Here is a 7295-nt window from a genome sequence, read left to right on the forward strand (position 1 = left end):
TAGGGTACCAATAGTACTATTTCTAAGACAACCAGTAAAACTTAGGATTTCAAAATTCCAGCGCAATAAGAACTCTATCTAGTACATCTAAGTAAATACTAATATATTTAGAAAAATGATTAGCTCAAGTTATTTTTAGAATCTTTTTATGTCACGGCGTGACACTTTTTTTACAAAATTTAAAACTGCTTAACTGAAACCACAATTGAGTTTTTATCAACATCAATGACCAAGATTATTGTGTGACCAACTTTTTTTGACGTTTTCAACAAAGACTACGAAATATAAGTATGTTTTGCATTGGCAACATTTGGAGGATGAATGCTCAGCTATCCTTGAGGCTTTCTTTTGGAATAATAGAGCCTCCTTAAGGGATAGTTGTAAATCCATTGAGAATTAGATGTAATACGTGCATTTCTACAACTACTATGTTGCTTTGTTTTGATCTTTCAAGGGTTTAACATGCCTCTTACTCATGCTGAACGTCAAAAGAAATATCGTGAAAGGCAGTTAGAAAAAGTAGTTAATGAAAAAGAATCAAAAAGGAGAAAAGAAAGAAGACTTGCTAAATTGGAGGCTCAGCGAGAAAAAAAAAAGGCAACGAAAGAGAAAGAGCCGACAAAAAATAGCAGAATCAAAATCTGTAGTTGCTATATCACCTTCCTACAAATCTGCGAACACTCTTGGAAAAGCTGTTAAAGAGAGCCGAGTCAGCGCTACCAAAATCACCCAGAAAGAGGGCTAAAGTTGTACAAAAACTTTTAACAAAAACGAATGAAATCCCTAGCCCAGAAAAAAATACTTAATGAAAATGCATTAGATACTATAACTGTAAAATTGGTTCTTGATTTTTACCAACGTGTTACCAACGTAAAAGAGATACCATTGTGGTGAGATTAAAGAACAAGAAAGAAACTGTACATTAACGTCATTTGTATATGAACGTTAATGAAGCTTATGCTGTTTTTAAATGTGATTATCCTGAAGAATCAGTTGACAAATCAAAGTTTGTTAGTTTACGCTCACTACATGTGCTTTTGCCTAGTTCAATGTCAAGAAACATTTGTTGTTGTCAACGACATCAAAATATAATCCTTAACCTAGAAACCCGGCACAAGTTTGATTCAAATTTTCCATTGTATTCACATGAATTTCCTCTTAGTATGTGATATTGAAATGATTGTATGTGATAGTGAAAAATACATTTGTTATAATAATATGTGTACAACATGCAAAGATGCTGCAAAATTTCATAATCTATATGTTTTAAATGAAATTGACAAGAATAAATGCATTACATGGTACCAATCGGAAAAAGTTGCAGATGATAATGGAAAAGAATATATTAAAAAAATTGAAAAAAAGGGAAGAGTTAATGATCTTTACAGCACCTTTTCAAAATCTTTAATTTCATTTCTTTGGCATTATTTTATTAAACAGAAACAATCAAAGACATATCGTAATCATAAGGTCCAACTTCAAAGTAATCCAGACACAGCCGTTCTTCAAGTGGATTTTGCTGAAAATTTTTCAACTTTGTGGCAAGATGAAGTGTAGTCAGCACATTGGCACAAAAAGCAAGTTACTTTGTTTACTGCTGTATTATGGTACCGAAATTCATGCTCATCAGCTGTCATAGTTTCAGATGATTCAAGCCATTCCGAAGAATCTATTCTTGTATTTGTTCATAATTTATCATCTAACCATATTGAATCAAGTATTAAAATACAACAGGTTTGGACAGACGGGCCGAGTAATCAATTTAAAAATCGTTTTATTGCATCAGCAATACCCTGGTTGGAGGAACAGCATGATTTAAAATTAATCTGGAACTTTTTTGCTGCTTCACATGGAAAAAGAGCGGTAGATGCTATTGGTGGGACCGTTAAAAGAATAGCAACGCAAAAAATAATCCAAAGAAAATTTATAATAACTGATGCCATAAATTTTCATGAAGCTGTTAAAAATGAGACTAGTTTCAAATTCTATTTTGTTTCTATAGAAGATATTATAAATAAAATAAAAAATTTAAAATTGATGAGTTAATTACAAAAGCACCAGCAAAACCAGGAATATTTGCAGCGCACCTATTTCAATACAATAATGGGAAAATAGAAATGCGACTTTATTCAAGTGCCAAGTATTTTGTGAAACAACTTACGTCTTCAGATAAAATCACCGAAAAACTTTAAAACTTGTATATATGACAGCAATATAATATGGACGCGATTTGACACTGTATAGTATGGGCGTGTTCTGAAAATTACTATGTAAGAACTACTTTTATGAAGACGTAATTATATATTTGTCTAATACCTATCTATTAAGTCTTAAATTTATTAAAAACAGCCCTTTAACCTGGTTTATAATTATCCAAATGTGTCTGGTCACGCTATGACGTTTACCACTAGTTAATAAAAGGTCCGCCAGTTCGAAATTTAATTAAAAAAATGTAATTTAGCTATAAAACTTGTAAGAGTAATGTCTAAACTTTTTGTCTAATGCCAAGTTAATAATTCAGTTCATCTATATTAGCTGAATTGCGGTGTTGATCTAAAAACTAAAAAATAATGAGTTTTATATTTTCTTGCATGAATGAGAGGCTAATATATCCTTTTTTTTTCTTGTTTTTTGTAGCATCTATTACGAGTTAACTAAATAGCAAAAAAAATTCTTTTTATATCTATTTTAATATTAAAATATCAAAGGCTTAAGACAAAAAAAAAAACGGTTGTCACGCAGTGACGATCATGGTATTGCTCAATAGGTAGTTTATATTAATTTGAAAATGATTAACATTCTTTTAGATCAACAAAGAGACACACGAAGTTTCCTTGTTTTATTTGTATCTGGGACAGTCATGACAAGCAACACCATTATTTACAGAAGGTTTGGTCAATACGGGAAGAACTACGTAATTTACATTTATAAATACTATATATTTTTACTGAAAAAGAGGATATAATGAAATAGTCATGACAACGTTTGTTCTTCTGCTTTTAATTTATTATCAAATAAACCTTATGCAAATATTTTTTGATCATGTTGTAAAAAATTATTTTCTGAATAAGATGATTTTTCGACATAATTTTTTTTGTTAAGAGTTACGTTTTGGGCCGCGTTATATTTTTGTTTTAAAAATAAAATGTTCTAAAAATAGGCATAAAAGCGAATTTGGTACAATGAACTTACTTTTGAACGTATATTTGTATAACTTTTTTCTCAGTTTAAGAATCTTTTTTCAATATCAAGTTCATCTTCTCAACCACCAAAATCTATACCTATCAACTACGAGAAAAAGTAACTACATAATCTAAACCACTGTCTTCTAACCCCATACTAACACCTGCTAAAAACATGCATGTTAAAAAAATATTTTCAATTTTTGTTCGTTGTTTTTTATGGCTTAGAAACGCTTTAAGGGGCTGTCCATTAATTACGTCAACAATTTTCCAGCATTTTTTACCTCTCCCTCCCCCTTGTCAACAAGTTGTCAAACATTTAGAGACCCCCTAAAAAATGACGTCAACGTTCAATTACCCCCCCCCCCCCCTTTCTTCCAAAAAAAAATTCATATGGAAAAAAAACAACAACCATATTTTGAATAGAATAGTTTACAACTAAACAAAAAAGAGATTAGGAGTAAGCTATTTAAAGAGCAATTTAAAATTACAAATGCTTGGTCTGCAATTTAAAATTACAAATGCTTGGTCTGCAATTTAAAATTACAAATGCTTGGTCTGCAATTTAAAATTACAAATGCTTGGTCTGAAAAAGAAATGAAGAAAAGTAAAAGGTATTAAAAAAATTTTATTAAACTTTTAACTTAAGAACATATTTTCAGTTTATACAAATTATAGATGTAATTACAAAAACTTACTCCGAACAAAGATTAAAGTGTTTACACCTTACACGTTTAAATTAGAACATGTTTCAAATTAATGCAACACTTCAATGTCCTCCTCACTTTAACTTTATAATTAGTTCAATTTTATAGTAAAAGTCAATTATTTCTAATAGAGTTTAGTAAACGGTAAATGCATTTTCCAAGCTGTATAAACCAAGGGTCCGCAAACTTATGAGACAGAAGAGCCAAAAGTTGTAATTTACAAAGTTTTAGTCTACTGTGCAAACAAAAAAGATTTATGTAAGTAAATGGGTAACATTATACTATTTAAACGTTATTACCAGGGGTCGGCAACCTGCGGCTTGCAAGCCTCGTGTGGTTCTTTCGATGTCAAGATGCGCCTCATTAGCTCCATGCACAAATATTGTTATAAGAGCTACCAACATCTTCATTTCAAATCTTTACAAATTATCTACCAAATCTTTCCTTCAATATTATAATAATATTTATGCATGGAGCTAAATAGCCGCATCAACGCAGGTTGCCGACCCTTGGTATAAACGTTTAAATAATATAGTGCAGACCAAGTACTTACATAAATCTTTTTTGTTTGCATTGCAGACTAACCAAAAACAACTTTGAAAATATAATAAAGTTACGAGTAAACATCTTGTGTGTGCTTATTTAGTTGTGCTTTAAAAAGATCCGTACGTGTCGGATCTTTTTAAAGCACAACACGGGTTTTAAAAAGTAGGAACATAAATACCTTTATTAAAATACTGAAGGTGTAGCGAGTATGTAACACAGGGTTACAAACGCTGCCTAATTTTCCTTTTTTTAAATAACTAAATTTATAAAAAAAAGTAACATTCTTGACGTCAACTTGTCTTGACCTCCCCCCCCTCCCCCTGCCAACAATTGTCAAAAAAGCTCAGACCCCCTCTCCCCCCTATTTTGTTGACGTAATTTATGAACAGCCCCTAATCCACTTTTACAGTTTTCCTCTTCGTAAGTTGCTAATTTAATTAACTAATATTTTGTCTGTTAAAAGCATTTGAAAAATTTAAATAAATAAATCATAATATGGTTTAACATACTATGCTAAAGCGTCTGAGATAAAATCTTGTTTTTTCACAAGTTAATAATGCAAGATTTTCTTTTGACAAAGACATGTTGATTTTCAGATACTAGATTATTTGAATATTGATAATCTTTTATTTTTTTTTTTTTTGAGTCTAATCCAATTTTTTTTTTTTTTAAACTTATCCACTCTCAACATAACTGCCAGCAACCAATTTAATTTGGGATGTACTAGAAAAATAATGATCATTATTAAAGAGTAAGGTTGCTTGAGAAAAAATCTAATAAATTTTTTAGGGCACAAAGAGGTAGATGAAGTAGTATAAGGATGCATCCTTATACTGTATCTTTCCCAGATACTTTGCTAAATGACTAGTTAACCAATAATGAGTTTAGTTTAATGAAACTAGAGATGTTAACTCGTTTGAGTGACCATGATAATATATGTAGAAAAGAGAAAGAGATGGAACCTTTTAAGGCTGGCACAGTGGCCCGAGCTACTTTGTTGTCTCAGTCCTGATAACTAACTCAAAGTTGTTGTCAATTACTAAGAGTTCTTTATATGGCTTTGATAATGCACACCAAAAGTGTGCATTATCAAATAGCATTGTTAATACTCTGATACTTTACAGATGTTGATAGAAAACTGTAAAAATGGATTAGAGCGTTTCTAAGCTATAAAAAACAACGAACAAAAATTAAAAGCATTTTTTGTTGTATGGTAAATTATATTAGATTATATTTTGAAAAATTCTTACATTTTTGTCATTTTTATATTGATGTAGAGTGACAAAGATCAGTTATGACAGAGAAAGTGAAAATGAGGATTCTGAAAAATTCTGATCTATTGTACAGTGTAGAAGTAATTTTTTTTTACAAATTTGGTTTATTAGCTTTTCGTTATTTAGAAGTATATTTATATTTATTATTTGTAGAAGTTAACATTATTTGAGATTATTTTTGTATTTTAAAGAAATAAGATGTTAGTAAATTCAACTATTGTCATTAAAAAGCCCCAGCAATCCTATTACAAACTCTCATCAAGCAGCAAATCCAGAGTTGATCATCAATTGCAACAGTGAGTTTCATTTGTGTGTATATCAAGATTTATTTATATATAAATTAATGTAATGTTCTATATAAATGATATAGAAATTCATGAAGTTGTAAAAATTTGGCTCAAACTTTTCATAATGTAATTTTCATTAAAAAAATAATAACTACACAAAGTATAGAGCCGTGGATGCAAATCACGCAAAATATGGAACCGTAGATGTTACAAATAAATTTGAAAGTATTTGTATTAAATCTTCAAAATCATTATTTTACTTTTAGTAATGTGTTTTAATAATTATCATGTGTCTATTAAATAAATTAAAAAGTAACATGCTGACGACTAGAAAAATTTTTGTATAATTAGTTTTTATTACCAATTTGATTAGTGAAACATTCTAAAGACTTGAATATAAAGAATAGCGAACAATTTTCACCGCCTATTGCTTTAACTCCTGAAAGCGCAACATCAGTTCCAACGTTGAGTTCTACTATTGCAGAAAATTCTCTAAAGTAACAACATAATTTACCCAATTTTAAATCTTGACAAACTGCTAAAGTTCAAACAGTTTAATATAAACCATCCCCTGAATGGGTTAAATACAAATGTTTTAAAAATTCAAAAAAAAATGATTTGCTTTGAGTTTGGTTTTTTTTTGTTTTTCAATTGTTAACGGATAAAGATAACTGTTTACGATAATTATTTTGTTAAGACTCTGGTTTAAGTCAAACCGCAAACCTGCAAACTATACTTAATTTGATAACAACTTTGGTTATCAATGTTGAGGAGATAAAAAAAACTCTAAAAGTGCATACGTCACTATTGCATTCTATTAAACACAAAGTGCGAGTGAGTGAAGAAGAAATACTTGATTTGCTAGAAGATATAAATTTGCCACTGACATCTATAGCAGAAGTTGACACATCGGAGAAAAAGTTACTTTGCGTAGAGAAAAAAAAGTTCTTGTGAATTTAAAACAGTTTACAAATTTAACTAACTCAAGTTTAGTAAGGATTAATTTCATAAAACAAATTGGGTTTAAGATTGGATGCTATGATACCATTTTAAAAAGTAATATAGGTGGGTTGAACTCTGATTGTGGAATAATTATATCATTACTCAATCAGAGGTATGATATAACTTTCAGAATGATATGACTATCAGAAATCAGGAAGGAGAAATAATTAAAATAATTTTTGTTCCTGATCTGATTGGTAAGAGTTTTTAACTTATTTTAGCGGCATCACTTACTTGATTTGCTCAAGATTAAATTTTTTAATTCTAGTTAAACTTAACTTATGTATTAAAATTTGT

The sequence above is a fragment of the Hydra vulgaris genome, chromosome 01 (genome assembly GCF_038396675.1).
Source record: "Hydra vulgaris chromosome 01, alternate assembly HydraT2T_AEP".
NCBI lineage: Eukaryota > Metazoa > Cnidaria > Hydrozoa > Anthoathecata > Hydridae > Hydra > Hydra vulgaris.